Source organism: Chlorocebus sabaeus, chromosome X (genome assembly GCF_047675955.1).
Source record: "Chlorocebus sabaeus isolate Y175 chromosome X, mChlSab1.0.hap1, whole genome shotgun sequence".
Classification (NCBI taxonomy): Eukaryota; Metazoa; Chordata; class Mammalia; order Primates; family Cercopithecidae; genus Chlorocebus; species Chlorocebus sabaeus.
The window spans coordinates 47,160,960-47,177,180 of NC_132933.1; the positions used below are offsets into that span (position 1 = coordinate 47,160,960).

Sequence of the window (16,221 nt, forward strand, 5' to 3'; positions counted from 1 at the left end):
TAGGACTGACCTATAGATCAATAGAATCCAAACAGGCCATCAAATATGACCAACAGATTTTGGACAAAGGTAATTAAATGAAGAAATGGTAGTCTTTTCAACAAATGGTACTGGAACAACTGGACATCATATGCCAAAATATTCTTCTTTTCCCCTCAGCTAAGAAGATATACAAAATTACTCAAAATGGGTTAGTGATCTGAATATAAAATCAAAAATTATAACTTGTAAAAAAAAAGTAGAAAATCTTTGACATTTTGGTCTAGGCAAAGATTTATTAGGATTTAAAAAGCATGGACCATAAAAAATTAATAAATTGAACTTGAAAACAACTTCTTTTCAAAAAATAAAATGAAAAGGAAACCCAGAGTGGGAGACAATACTTGCAAAACACCTATGTAATGAAAGACTTTTATCCAGAATATATAAAGAACTCTCCAAATTCAAAAATAAGATTATTATTGAATAACCAAATAAAAATAGACAATTTAAATAGACACGTCATCAGAAAAGACATATGAATGGCAAGTGAACACATGAATATATGCTCAACACCATTAGTAATTGAGGATATGCAAGTAAAACCACAATGAGACACCACTAACACCTTTATAAGAATAGCTAATATTAAAAATAAAATAAAATCCTGACAGTATGGACTTCTAGCAATGATGTGTAGCAATTGGAACTCTCATACACTGCTGGTGGAAATGTAAAATGTCACGGCTACTTTAGAAAACAATTTGACAATTTCTAATGTAGTTAAGCACACACCTATCATAAAAACAAGAAATCCCACTCCTAAGTATTTACTCAAGAGACATGAAAACTTGTGTACACACAAAGACCTATTGTAGAATGTTTAACAACTTTAATCATAATTGCCAAAAACTACAAATCTACTGGTGACTGGATACTCAAATTGCAGAACATCCATATGATAGAATACCTCTCGGCTACATTAAGAAATAAACTACTGATATATGCAACAACATTGGTGAATATTTTAAAAATATGCTAAGTGAAAGAAGCCAGATGTAAAAGGCTATATACTTTATGGTTCCGTTTGTATGACATTCTGGAAAACTAAAAACTATAGGGACAGAAATCAAATCAGTGGTTGTCAGGAACTGACAGAGATAGGGATTGACTACAATGGGGCAGGAGGGAACATTTTGGAGTAAAGGAAAGGTTATACAGATTGTCTGTATTGGTAGTTACATGATGGTATATGTTTCTCAAAGCTCATCAAACCGTAAATCTAAAAGAGTGACTTTAACTCTATGTAAACTATACCTCTTTAAACCCCAGTCTTAAAAAGTCATCCAATCAGAATATGACAATATAAGACATTTGTATTTTACTGTGAGAGTAATCTGGATACATATAGGGATTTTGATTTGTACTTTGAATCAATGATTGCCAAAGAAGACTGTGGGTTCCACAAGATATGTGTAAAAATACCCTCTGTAGTGTAGAAATAATATGTTAAAAATGTAAATTATTTTGATATATTTTATTAATTTTTATTAACTTCTATTTCTGAATTGCTTTAAAGCATGGGGGGCATCTACAACATGTGACTTTTGATGCAGTTATATAACTTTTTAAAAATACATGTCTTCACTAATTATCTCTTTCATTGAGAGTTAGCACAGGACATATGTCAAGAAACCAGATGACATCAGCATTATACAGTACATGAAATTTATCCCCACTGGCAGAGCCTCTAACCACACTGAAGTTCTCACATGCCACTAAACCATATGAGTGGAAAGAGAGGAAGGAAGGAAGGAAGGAAATAGGGAGGAAGAAAGAAGTGGAAAACAAAATGCTACAATCTGGAGATAATGATCTAGTTAAGAATATGTACCCAGTTAAAAGCAGAAGCTGAGTAACATATGACAGGGAAACAGAGTGGTTATAGAATAAATAAAAGTCATTATTTTAGTGCATAAGGCCCATACAACAAGCATAAACAGTCCAGTTAGAACACTCCCAAAGACAATGAGGCGGCCACGGACATTGGTAAAGCAAGGAATCTTAGACATTTCATAGATAATCAAAATATTCAATGACCTCCCCAAGGCAGAAGCACAGACAAGTAACAACTGAATCTCACTGTAAAAAAAGAGTTCAATCTTATTAATGTCAACTGGCTGAATATCAGCCCACCTGAAGAGGAAGAACATCAGGAAAACCTTAGTAATAATGAGCATCCCAAGTTTAGAAAATGGTAAGCCAGATATAGTGATTCACTGCCAGGGTGAAAGAGACTCCATAATCCCTGGTAAAATGTATATGAATAAAAAGAAAAATTACCAGCTAGTGACTTAGAGGGATAAAGGGATAAACCTGCCACACTGGAGATTTTATACTTCCCAGGTAATGTGTAGATATTCCCAGGCAAAACTTACACATGCCAATAAATAAAACTATTAGGAGTCAAGACAGGATGATGGAAAGGGAAACATTTTTTAAAGGAATAAAATGGAAACAAGTTTGATGAGGGCCTCACAATCCCATCATTACAGTGCATAGACAAACAAAGCTCTACTGCACGCTGCATATTCCAGTAAACAGACTAAACTGCAGTGTTCTTCCTGGCATAAACAAGCAAGAAGGAAAATCCATCTGGGGTTTGCCCTGGGGAATTTAAAGTAAAAAGGAGTCCTCTCTTAACTCCACCATTCTCTGAGATACCCATAGAAAAAGAGCCAGGACAGGACAAAAATTATTCCTGCCACTGAGAGATGAAGCCAGCTGGACTTCCTGGTTCAAGTGGGGACTTGGATAACTTTTCTGTCTAGCTAGAGCACTGTAAACGCACCAATCAATGCTCTGTGTCTAGATAGAGGATTGTAAATGCACCAATCAGCACTCTATAAAAATGCACCAATCAGCGCTCTGTGTCTAGCTAAAGGATTGTAAATGCACCAATCAGCACTCTGTAAAAATGCACCAATCAGCACTCTGTGTCTAGTTAAAGGATTGTAAACACACCAATCAGCACTCTGTAAAATGGACCAATCAGCAGGACATGGGCGGGGACAAATAAGGGAATAAAAGCTGGCCACCCCAGCCAGCAGCAGCAACCTGCTCAGGTCCCCTTCCATGCTGTGGAAGCTTTGTTCTTTCACTCTTCACAATAAATTGCTGCTGCTCACTCTTTGGGTCCATGCCACCTTTAAGAGCTGTAACACTCACCAGGAAGGTCTGCAGCTTCATTCTTGAAGTCAGTGAGACCAAGAACCCATCAGAAGGAACCAACTCTGGACACACCACCACTCTAAATAAAAGTACTTATCAGTTCTTTAGTAAGGAGATATGAGACACTGTTAAAGATTCAGTGTCTAAACCTCAGAGTTCCTCAGGCAAGTATTATGGCAAAGTTCTTACGTATTACAAATTCACAAACAGATATAGAGACATGGGTTTAGGACCGAGTTCTGACTTTACTAGCAGACTGGAGGGACAACTAGTGCTACCAAATATCAAAATATTTTAGAATAATTTTTTAAAGTTCAGTGACAATTTAAGTGTGAAGCAAGAGGTAGATATGGACATATAAAAGAAGGGGACAAGAAAAAAGTTTCAAATAAACCATAGATCTGAATTATTATCTGGATACAGGTTAGAAATCAGTCAGTGAACTTTCAATCATCTAACAAAAATTCTTACGTCACTAGTCTGTGTTTGTCTGGTTTAACCAGAAATGCAGTGGTTTTAGAGGCCTCTATTGCTTTAGGGCTACTAAATAGTTTTCTTCTTCTGTGGCTTGTTCATGCCTCCCTGAAAACTGACAAGGAAGCTTGAATAAGTAATTTCAAATAGGCAATACTAGAGGGTATACATTTAAAGGAAAGGCAAAGAAAAAAGAATAAGCAAATGAATTTCTTCTCTCAAAGGAGTAGGAAGATGGACAATGGAAATGGAGAAGACAAAAGATGAATAAATACTGGGCACAAGACAAATAAACATATTGTGGTTGGGGGAAAATATTTAAAAATCTAAGAAAAGAAGAGTAGTTCTATAATGCCCCAGTTTGTAGCCCTTATTATAGTTATTACATCTAAGGAATGAATGTATGTGTGTATGAGAGGGTGGTGGGAGATGTCCAGGGAAAGCTGGGGAATATGTTGGGGACACTATTCCTATTAATGAATATTTTTGTACTTTGGAGACTCTTAAGGCTTATTCTAGAGGAATCCTCTTTCGACTCTTCTAAGCTAACAGTGCTGCCCTGTATACCCAATGCAGCCAGACACAGATACTGGGGGTCTGCACCCCCTGGACTAATCCAGACAACAACGACCTTATTAAGAGAATAAGCTTAGAAGTCAGAGACTCAGAATGGTTGCCATGGCCACCCATTGGAAAGGATTGTTTTTAAGGATTTTTTGAGAGTCAGGCAGACGGCTGGGACATCCAAGTCTTCCATAATTAGACATCATTATGACTGGTTGCATACTTTTCCTACAGGAGTTTAGCATATATAATTCTTTCCCAACATTAGAATCTGTAGTTTTTAATTTAAAATGTTATGGCTACTGAGCCAGAGTGAAATCAGTTGTATCCCATATTCTCAACTTAGAATGTTTTTACCATGAAATGCTTTGTGAAATTGGAAAAGCCTTACCCACTGTCACACAGATAGTAGTGTGTCTGGCACTGAGATTCAGCTATCTTAATTCTTACTCCAACTGCTTGTCTGACAGGGCCCTTACCCTGCTTGGCACTTTTGTGGTTCCACTGTTTTTCTGAGGCTCACCTGGCATCACATGCAGATTTCCCATGACAAGTGCATCTCTGATAAAGGCAGGCAGAGAATCAAACCAATGGAATGGAAAAGGTGTAAATAAATTTCCCTGCCTAAACTTTAACAGGTATGTCATTCCAAAACACAGGAATGAGGTGAAATCTCATCTGTGATGTAGATGCCATCTATTTTCACTTCATGTTCTTACAATATGAAATGCTCTCTTTGTCAGTTATGTTATTTGGTTCATGCTAAGATAATATCATTCAGGAAAATTACAAGGTGGAAAAAGGAGAGGAGGGAAAGGACAATTGACTTGTGTCTACTATGGGGCAGATTATGTAGCAGCATTTTTTTAAGATTTCTGTTTAAGACCTCACATCAGTTCTTGAGTGAGGCTTTTCTTCTAGACATATACAATTTTTTGAGTGGAATTTGAATCACACTCTACGTGCTGTCTCACAGTCTGATAATAAAATACATTTCATTGTTTTGTTTGCTCACTTCATAAAAATAGTTGTCTGGAGAAAATTTAGGATATCTTGCAAGCGCCATCTTGTGATGAGAAACAGAACTGTTACTACAACATCCTTTTGGGAGAACGGTGGGAACTACATCCTGCCAGCAAGCAGCTTTCTCAGGCTTCTAGAATATACCATGCTCAAATTTAGTTTTGTTAAGCATTATGTAACAAACGGAATCCGAATCTCTTCACCTACAATGGTCGGATTGTAGAAATATAATTGCATGGTTACTGAAAATTGAAAATATGAGTAAGATATATAAAAAGAAAGTATAATTCTGGAAAGATATTATTTCCTGTATATCTTTCCATATTTTTTCTTTACATAAACATATGAATGCATATGATTTCAAATCAGCTTTTTGTACTGCTTAAGCTCATGGTTTAAACATTTTTGCATACTAATAAGTATTTTCAATGTGATTTTTTTAGTGAATCACTTCAGATGCAATTTTCCCCCAACTTTGCAACATTTTACCTCAATCTTTTTTCCGATTTTGTTTTTGAAAAAGACTAAATATGTATTAAGAATTTTTTTTAAAATAGTGATAGTAAAGCCTGCCCTATCTCTTCAACTGAACAAATAATTCCATTAGCAGGCTGGTTTATATTTTTTCTGATTTGGTTACACATATATTAATGTAGTCTTTTATGTTTAAATGACATAATATGGTGCTTACCATTCTGCAGTTTGCTCTTTTTACTTCTCAGACATCTTTTCAAGTCACTACAAGTTCATACTTTCATTTGTCAGCTATATAACATGCCATTGTATGGATGCACCATAGTACATAATACTTTTAAAACTGTTCATAGAAATAAACCAAATCCTATCCGTTTCTCACTCTTAAACTTAGATGATATAGAAAAGTGGCTCTTGCCGACCATGGCTGTACCTGTGGACTGAAAGGACGGGCTGCAGGGAGGACACATGCAGGGCTGTAGTTTACACAGCAACCAGGCTACCCACTTGATCAGGTCCAGGAAAAATTCCCTATTGGCAAAAGACAAGGGAGTATGGGAGCGTGTCTGCGGTGTCTATGTGTGTCCACGCATTTGAAACAAAATGAGTAAACTCTTTTGGCTTTATTTTGCTCTTATTATAAAAATGAGCACGAATAAAAACAATTCTAAAAATGCTGAAACTAGTGAAAAGTAGATTTTAAAAAAACTTCCATAATCTGAACACTCAGAGATGAACACTCAGAGATGCTGACTTTAACTCGGCAGTCTAGTTCCCTTCCTAAGGAAAACTAATACACATCTTTACAAGTGTTATCACTCGACGGCATATCTGAATCCCTTTCCATGTTCACGTACATTTATATTTGTGTCCCTATATGTCATTCTCTTTGTGTGTTTACATTTTTCTATCATTTTTTTTGCGTAGAATAATGCGTTTAAGTCAAAATATAATAAAATCTGTAACAAAGGTAGAAATATGTAATGCCACGTAAAAAAATTAACAGGAACAGCACGTCTCACCGAAGTCTTAATTTAGAAGCTGTAATCTGATCGCCCACTCCCACACGGAGGACTTTAAAAATATCGGGCGAAACAAAAATTCCAGAGGATTAATTCCGTTCCAATAACAGCAGTTCAAACAAAACCATATTCCATTCCCACCTCTGTCAGGCAACAATCTCTATTTCTTTTTTTTTTTTTTTTCTTTTACTTTAACACCAAGGCCCGAAGAAATTCCCAGAAAATAACTGGCTTTGAGACAGCCATTACCTTGAAGCTTCTTGTCAGCTGCAGCCTCTTGAAATGCTGCCCCTCCCCCAATACCGGCCGAGTACAGCTCCCTTCGGAGCGGCTCCGACGAGGCTCCGCCCCCTCCCAGTGATGGGAATAGCAGGGGGCCTTTCCCTCAAAGGGTGGAGAATCACCAAGTTAAACTGAAATTCCCTTAAAGCGAAAAGATTATCATTTTTAAAGCAATTGAAAGCGGAATGGCAACATGTGTCTGTGTAATTTACATTCAAACTACAAGAGTGGGTGATTTTCTGCGGTAAAAAGAAAGGTAGAAATGCCTTTATCGTAAAGACTCAGTAAAGAACATCTTTTACGTATTTTTCTTGCCAATTTTGGCAACTTATTTCTAAAAACGATTTCAAGATCCAACTGGTCAAGCTCTATTAAAAAACCCCTCTACATTCTTATTTGTACTGCAATGAATTAATACATTATTTTGGGGATAAACAATTCCCTGAAATTTTAATTCTCCTGGCCCTGGCTCATGATGTATGTCTCCCTTTTTATTCAGGTCTTCTCATTCATCTTTCAGAAAGTTTCATCGTTTTTTCAACTAAAGTCATTTCTAAATATAAAACATCAACAAAAATCCTTAAGGAGATATGTATGTATCTGAATATCCTGAAATTAGAAACAAAAAAATTCTTATTGGTAAAAACACAATAAGCCAAATTTGAAAATATAGAACAAACTTGAAAAAAACTGTTTTCAATGCAAAAATATTGCTAAAGTAGCTCTTACATATTAATAAGAAATAAATGGTAGAGTAAACATGGGCAAAAGACATAAATAGACCATTCACAATGTTCTGAGAGAATAATTTTTCCCCACTCCTAATATTTACTTCCTTGAGAGCAAGCTCATATGGTGCCACCACAGGAATCTCTGTCCTTTCCTGTACAGCTACAAACCTCTAGGTTATTTGGGTAGGTTTGCTTAAATTTGGAGTTCTGTTATCACGACTGTAATCCCAGCACTTTGGAAGACCTAGGTGGCAGATTATTTAAGGCCAGCAGTTCGAGACCAGCCTGGCCAACATGGTGAAACCCCAACTCTACTAAAAATACAAAAATTAGCCAGGTGTGGTGGTGGGTGCCTGTAATCCCAGCTAATCAGAGGGCTGAGGTGGGAGAAAGACTTGAACCCGGGAGGCGGAGGTTGCAGTGAGCTGAGATCGTGCCACTGCACTATAGCCTGTGCAACAGAATGAGACTCCATCTCAAATAAAATAAAATAAAGTAATAATTAATAAATAAGCCCATTTGATTCTCACAATAATCAATACCCTGCAACTTCCTCTTCCCCTTGTACTAATGTTGACATTTTGGCTTCCATCTGCAACTCCATTTGTTTTATATCTGTCTATCCAGTTTGTTCAGTGGAGAAAGGGAGGTGCTATATATCGGGACTCCTCAAAACCCAAATATTCAAAATAAAGATGAAAACTAATACATAAAAGATATTCACCTTCCCTAATAATCAAAGAGATGCAAATAGAAAACAGCAATAAGATGGCATTTTTCTACCTAAATTAACTGACAAAGAAGCAAATAAATGATACAACTAATAGAGATCCAGGAAACAAGGAAATGGGCACTCTTGCTAATGACCATGGTCACAAAACTAGGAAGAGGGTGAGACAAAATCAGAGCCAAAGTCTAACTCCAAAACAGGAGGTATGCCCTCTCTCCACCATTATTCACTCCCTCCTGGGCTTGGAATCCTGTCTCTTTGGTAGAACCAAAGATGATGTCACTCACTTTCAAACTGTGAGGAAATTGGTGAATATAACTCCAGCGTGGCCGAGTGTGGGGGGCTCACTCCTGTAATCCCAGCACTTTGGGAGGCCGATGGGGGCAGATCACGAGGTCAGGAGACCGAGACCACGATGAAACCCCGTCTCTACTAAAAATACAAAAAATTAGCCAGGCGCCGTGGAGGGCGCCTGTAGTCCCAGCTACTCAGGAGGCTGAGGCAGGAGAATGGCATGAACCCGGGAGGCCGAGTTTGCAGTGAGCCAAGATCGCGCCACTGCACTCCAGCCTGGGTGACAGAGCGAGACTCTGTTTCAAATAAATAAATAAATAAATAAATAAATAAAAGAAAGAAAGAAATAACCCCAGCATGAGTATTGCTTAGTCTCACGTCTCTGTGAACATATCAGTGAACTACAACCATCTTCGGCAACTACCATACTTACTATCCTTGACCTCTTTCTATCTCTTACATCCATCTACATTCCCACACAAATTAAAATGTATTTTCATGTACTATGCTTTTTTTCTTTTCTTTTCTTTCTTTTTTTTTTTTTTTTTTTTTTTTTGACAGTCTTGCTCTTTCACTCAGGCTGTGGTGCAGTGGCACAATCTCGGCTCACTCTGCCTCCTGGGTTCAAGTGAATCTCTTGCTTCAGCCTCCTGAGTAGCTGAGATTACAGGCATGTGCCACCACACCCAGCTAATTTTTGTACTTTTAGTAGAGATGGGGTTTTGCCATGTTGGCCAGGCCAGTCTCAAACTCTTGACTTCAGGTGATCTGTCTGCCTCAGCCTCCCAAAATGCTACGATTACAAGGTGTGAGCCACCACTCCCGGCCTGCACTATGCTTTTGCACTGACCGTATCTGCATGATAGCATTCACTTGGCCTTAGATCAGTTATGAGAAGTCTCTTATGTGTTATAGGGCCTGGCAGCAACTTCCCTTTCAGATACGGTGATTCCTGGATAGGGGGTTGAAAATCATTCATTATACAGAGAAGTGCCATTTTCATTCTACCCTCATTAACAATCGACAATTCCTTGCTCCTGTGCTTTGCGATTTGCAGCTGCCAATTCAGTATGGGAAAGTTGCATTTTTATCCTCTTTTGCTGGGCTTTTTTATTCGCAACATACTCATGAAATTAAGCTTTAAATTTAGACTTTTATTGCCTTTAACGTTCAGGTGTTATTTCCCAGGAAGCATTAAAACCTACACATTGCTAATGGATAATGATTCTGAGGTTTAGGTCTCTTAAGATAATGTTATAAAAAATCATAAAACTAGGTAAAGTTGGTGAGGCCCTCATAGCCCCATTTATTATCACAGTGAGTGGGTAAACACATCTCCTGCCACATTCTCGCTATTTAGGTTAGAGACACAGAGCTGCATTTGACACATCTCTTCCTGTAATGATGAAATGGAAAAAAAGAAAACTGTCTGTGTTGGGGACTCTAAAGAAAGAAGCCGTCATTCTTTCAGAGACTCATAACAGAAGGGTCAGCCTGGGTCGAAATTTTCCTGGTAACCAAATTTAAAATGACACAGAGTTCTTTGGTCAGATACGGATTTCTGTTGGCAGGACCCAGTGTTTAGCTTTTAAGAGTTTATCACCAAGGCATTATGACAGGGTTATGTTTCTTAAGTTTTCAGACAGACAGCCAAAAAATCAGACAGTGCAGGTTTGAAACCTTTATTAGCTCAGTGGAGAGAAAACTTTCCAATCCTTGACAACAATGCTAGGTTGTCATCTCCCATATCCTAGATAGCATAGTCAGCAAGGATGCATGGGTCACCTGTATCTCTATATTAACCTAGATTGTCCAAATATTAAATATTAAGCCATTAATATATTTAAAAATATAATAATAAAAAGAGTTTTAGCTACCTACTTGTCTAGAAAAGCCGTTTTTTGTTTGTTTTTGTTTCTGTTTTTGTTTTTTAAGAAGGCTCATTCTATTGCTCTGGGGATAGTAAACGTTTCTGGTCTGTTGTAGCCTCTTTTATCCCCCTGAACCTTCACAAAGTAGCTTGAATAAAGTATTTTCAATGGGTGATAATTGGATTGCATTAAAACATGGCAAAGAAGAAAAGAGATCACATAAAAAATTTACTTTCGTAAGTAGGACGAAGGTAGACGATGAGAATATAGACAAGATACAAGTCAGAAGAATGAATAATGGGTATCAGATAGGTGGTTTTAGATATGTGGAATATATTTGGGGGGGTACAAAAAAGAGAAGTATAACACAAACACAATATCCCATCGTTATTTTCTCTGTTGTGTAATAAAAAGGGAATTGTGTGGGAAGAGCTTTGGCGGTAACGGGGACATTGTTTTTGTTCTTGGATAATTTGACCTTTTGCAACTCTCTGAGTTATCATAAGTGAATGCTGGGTTCTAATCTTTTCTAAGCTGCCACTACTGCTCTGTCTCTCCAAGGTAACCAAAGGAGAGCTCACGGACACAATGAGGCTCAGCATCAACAATCTCACTGAGAGCACAACGTTACGAGGCACAGATTTGTGACGGTTGCTGGGAAAGAATTAAGTTTGTCAAACCACTACAAAATATTAAGAGAATATAGTCATGTGGTGCATAGTGACATTTCAGTCAATGACAAACTGCATATATGATGATGTTCCTGTAAGATTATACTAAAGCTGCAAAATTCCCGTTGCCTAGTGATGTTGGTCACAGCCATTGTAACACTGAAGCACAACTCATGACTCACCTGTTTGTGGTGATGCTGGTATAAACAACCTACTACACTGATAGTGGCATAAAAGTATAGCACATACAATTATATGATGTACCTAATACTTGATAATGATAATAAATGACTGCTATTGGTTTATGTACTTCCTATACTATACTTTTTAATCTTATTTTAGTATATTCCTTCTACTTAGAAAAAAAAGTGTTAACTGTCAAATAGCCAAAGAGCAGGTCTTTCAGTGGGTATTCCAGAAAAGGGCATTGTTATTCTAGGAGACAACATCACCATGAGTGTTACTGTCCCTGAAGACCTTCCAGTGGGACGAGATGTGTAAATGGAGGACAGTGACGTTGATGATCTTGACCCTGCGTAGGCCTAGGCTAATGTGTGTGTTGGTGTTTAACAAAAAAAAGTTTGAAAACAAAAAAAAATTAAAAATTTTCAAAAATAGAAAATAAGCTTATAGAACAAGGATATAAAGAAATAAATTTTATTTTATTTTTTTACTGCTGTACAATGTGTTAGTGTTTTAAGGTATTATTTAAAAAGTGTTAAAAGATTTAAAAATTTAAGCATTTATAAAGTAAAATGTTACCATAAGCTAAGGTTAATTTATCATTAAAGAAAGAAAATTTGTTTTAATAAATTTACTGTAGCCTAAGTGTTCAAGTCTGCAGTAGTGTACATAATGTTCTAGGTCTTCACTTTCACTCACCACTCACTCACTGACTCACCCAAAGTAACTTCCAGTCCTGCAAGCTCCATTCATGGTAATTCCCCTATACAGGTATGCTGTTTTTTGTCTTTTATGTCATATTTTTACTGTAACTTTTCTATATTTAGATATGTTTGGATATACAAATACTATTGTGTTGCAACTGCCTACAGTATTCAGTACAGTAACATGGTACATAGGGTTGTGGTATAGAAACAATAGGCTATAACATATAGCCTAAGTGTGTAGTAGGCGATACCATCTAAGTTCATGCAAGTACACTCTGTAATGTTCTCAGATAAAATCGCCTGTTGAAGCATTTCTCATAATATGTCCCTGTCGTTAAGCCATGCATGACTGTACAGGTGATTCAAGAAGGTCGTGAGACCTTAAGCAGGTTCTAAGAAACCTTTAAAACTATGTTATCTAGTTTATGGTATGACAACCTAACATAGTTGTCAAGGACTACAGAGTCAGGCCTCAGGGAGACATCTGAATAGCCTCTTGCATGATTTCTTCATAGTGGTATAATATATAAGATTCTTTCCGAAAACTAGAAGTTATGACTTTTAATTACAAACATGATAGCTGTAGAACAGGAAACAAAATGAAGTATACCCCAAATTCTCAACCTATCATGATCCTTACATGAAATGTGGCTTTTAATTTAAAATGCTATGATGGCTGTAGAGCAGGAAGCAAAATACATTGTTCTCCAAGTTCTCAACATGTTTATACCGTGAAATGTTTTGTGAAATGGGAAGAGTCTTACCCACTGTCACGTGGATCCTGGTGGGTCTGGTCCTGTGGTCCGTCTTGAGTCTCACTCCAACTGCTTGTCCAGCAGGGTCTTTACCTGGCTTGGCACTTCTGTGGTTGAACTGTCCTTCTGGGGCTCGGCTGGCAGGGAATCAAACCAATGAAATGGAAAAGGTGTAAATAAATTTCCCTACCTAAACTCTAATAAGCATGTCATTCCAAAACACAGGAATGAGGCGAAATCTCATCTGCAATGTAGATGCCATCTGTTTTCCTTCATGTTATTACAATATGAAATGCTCTCTGGGTCAGTTATGTTATTTCATTCATGCTAAAATAATATCCTTCAGGAAAATTATGAGGTGGAGAAAAGAGAGAAGGGAAAGAACAATTGACTTGTTTCTACTATGGGCCAGACTTTATGTAGCATTTTTTATGATTTCTGTGTGAGTCTTTATGTCAGTTATTGGTGGGGATTTTTCTTCTAGATATTTACAATATTTTGAATGGAATTTCAATCACACTCTACATGCTGTCTCATAGTCGGCTAATACAAAACACATTTCACTGCTTTGTCCACTTCATAAAAATATTTGCCTGGACAAAGCTTAGGAAACCTGGCAAGCACCATCTTGTGACCAGAACTAGAACTGCAGACACTCAGGCTTCTAGAATTTTTCATTCTCAGTTGAAGAGTTCTGTGCATGTGTTATACAAAAGTGGGATCATAATGTTTTCGTTTTAATATTTTTCATTATAATATATCTCATGCATATTGTATATATATTTCTACATCTTTTGGATTTCCAAAGAAGAAAGGAAATCTCCACAACAATGGTCAAAATGTAACGGTTTGCTCTGTATATGTCTAGATTTTTTTCTGTAGATACTTATCAATGTGGAAGCTTTTTGAAACTAGACCCTTTATTCCTCCAGTAATATATTTGAACATCTTTCCATATCAATAATTATTTTCCATATCATCTTTTTGTGAATTGCTTTACAAAATTTTTTCCACATTTCTAAAATTTTGTTTTTCTCTTGATGAAAATTATTCAGGCTTGCTCTTTTCAAAATGAAATTTTTAAAATGGGGAAATGTAACAGATAGAAGGTTAAAATATTCTATTAATTGGAGATATGTGTGGAGATATAAGAACAATTGTATCTCCAATTAATAAAGTGGTATGTATATTTACAGATTTTTATTGCATACGCTGTACTAATGCATGCACATTTTGTTTTTGGTAAACAAATAGGAGTACATGATACAGGCCATTCTTCAATTTGCTTATTTTTAGAAACCACCTTGGACATTTATTCTAATCATTACATTTAGAGTTAGCTCATTCCTTTTACAGCTGCGTAGTATTCAACATTATAGATATACTATACTATATTATATGACTATATCACAATATGTTTAAAACATTTTATGAATTATTCCTCAGGAGTATAAAGATAAATATGTTCTGCTTGAATCAGAGTCTGGACTATAGCCTCAATAGTTAAATTGCAAGAAAAGCACAAGCAATCAGGTAATGAGCCTTCTCAGACCCACAGAAAAATCCTACTGCAGCTAAAGACAATGGAATGTGTGTGTAGCTATTTGCTCAAGTGTCTGTAACAAAAGTGATTATTCCCTTTTCAGCTCCACTATCATTTCCAAAAGAATCTAAAAGCACATAAAAATCTAAAGATGAAAATACACATCATCAGTACTCAAACTGAGTTGTTCATGGCGTACATTTGAGTCTAATCCTTTTAATTTTTTTCCTCATCACGTACATGTTTGAATATACTATTTGAAATTACATTTATTTAGCCACATATTTGGACACCTTTCCCTGTCTATATGAGTTTACACTATTTTGGGGAAAGTAGCTTTTCCCCCATGATTTTAAGTTCTCATCTCAGTTTCTATGCTGACATAGGAACTGCATGCTAAGTAAAATGTGGAAGAAAGAAGTGGAAAATTTCCTCCTTTTTCCCCTAACATCCTTTTTTATCAGGCATCCTTTATTACTAAGTATATTGTTTGTTGTGTTTTATTATATTAAGGTATGTCTGTTATTGTTATGATCTTTTAGATTTTTTCTATTGCAGTACAAATAGGAATGTACAATTCTCTTGACAGATAAGTAGAAGTACAGACAAAGATCATATTTTGCACATTATTTAAAAAGCTATTATATTAAGTTATTGTGTATCCCTTGACTAATAACCAAACTACTAATTCTCAGAGATACTCAAATTTGTACAGTTATTCATTACTTTAAATTACTAACATACTCCACCAAAACAGTAAGATTTGTTAGAAACACAATCAACACATTCAAAGTAATATAAAAAACCAACATACCCAACCAACAATTTAATTTTCCATTTAAGACTATTATAACCTTTTTCAAAATAAGGAAAATTAACCTCCCAAGTTTTGTTTCATCATTTATCTCAGCCACCACTGCCTTTTGATGGAAACATAAAATGCTCTATTAAAAAGTTAGCTTTTGCTACCTCTTTAAGAATATTTTTCCGCAGGTGTAATGTTGATTACCACCTCTCCGACTGTGGACTTTTAAGATAATCTGAAGGTACACAAAACACAGATATTAATTCCCTCACAGAAACAAGGACTCTCACAAAACGACACTCCTTTCCAGTTATTCCTAAGCAGCACTCTCTTTTTTTCTCACCTTTATTCCAAATCTTCGAGAACTCTCTGAAAATAACTAGCATTTACGACAGCCATTACCTCCAAGCTTCTCCACGGAAGCCTCCGAAGCTTGTGTGTAATGCTGCTCCTCCCCGAAGACAGGCTGGGCGCAGCTTGCTTCCAAGCTCCTAGAGGATGCTCCGCCCCCTCTCCGTGATGGGGAAAGCACGAGGTTCTTCCTTCTTTTAGGAGAAAAATGACCAACTTAAACCGAAATACAGTTAAAGGGAAGAAATGTTCCTCTTAAAGTACTTTAAAGTGTAATGGTAACCTATGTCTGTTCAATTTCCATTCAACCCCCTAGGATAGGTGTTTTCATGGGAAAAAAGAAGCAGCAGCAGCAAATCTTTTTTTCATACAATAAAGTTGTGGTTAAAATGTTCCTTACATGTATTTTTTCTGATCCTCTTTTGTACTTTATTTCTGGGAAATTTAAGACCTACTGGCCAAACTTCACACACACACACACACACACACACACACACACACACACACAAATACGCTAAGTATTTTAATTTG

The 16,221-nt window shown here is 36.5% G+C and overlaps 1 protein-coding gene across 3 annotated transcripts in view; it reads right to left on the reverse strand.

The window, feature by feature from the left end:
* PWWP3B (PWWP domain containing 3B) overlaps positions 1 to 15,836 on the reverse strand; it is a 28,794-nt gene extending 12,958 nt beyond the window's left edge. Inside the window, exons 1-2 of one of the 3 annotated variants that reach the window (XM_007992462.3) lie at positions 15,742 to 15,836; positions 13,001 to 13,128 (exon numbers count right to left, since the gene is read on the reverse strand). The gene's annotated coding sequence lies outside the window, so the exon portion shown is untranslated. Of the gene's footprint in view, positions 1 to 6,178; positions 6,259 to 13,000; positions 13,129 to 15,682 lie in introns of those variants that run through there. The other 2 variants (XM_007992461.3, XM_073013492.1) reach the window with 2 other exon arrangements.
* Between the last annotated feature and the right edge of the window lie 385 nt (positions 15,837 to 16,221).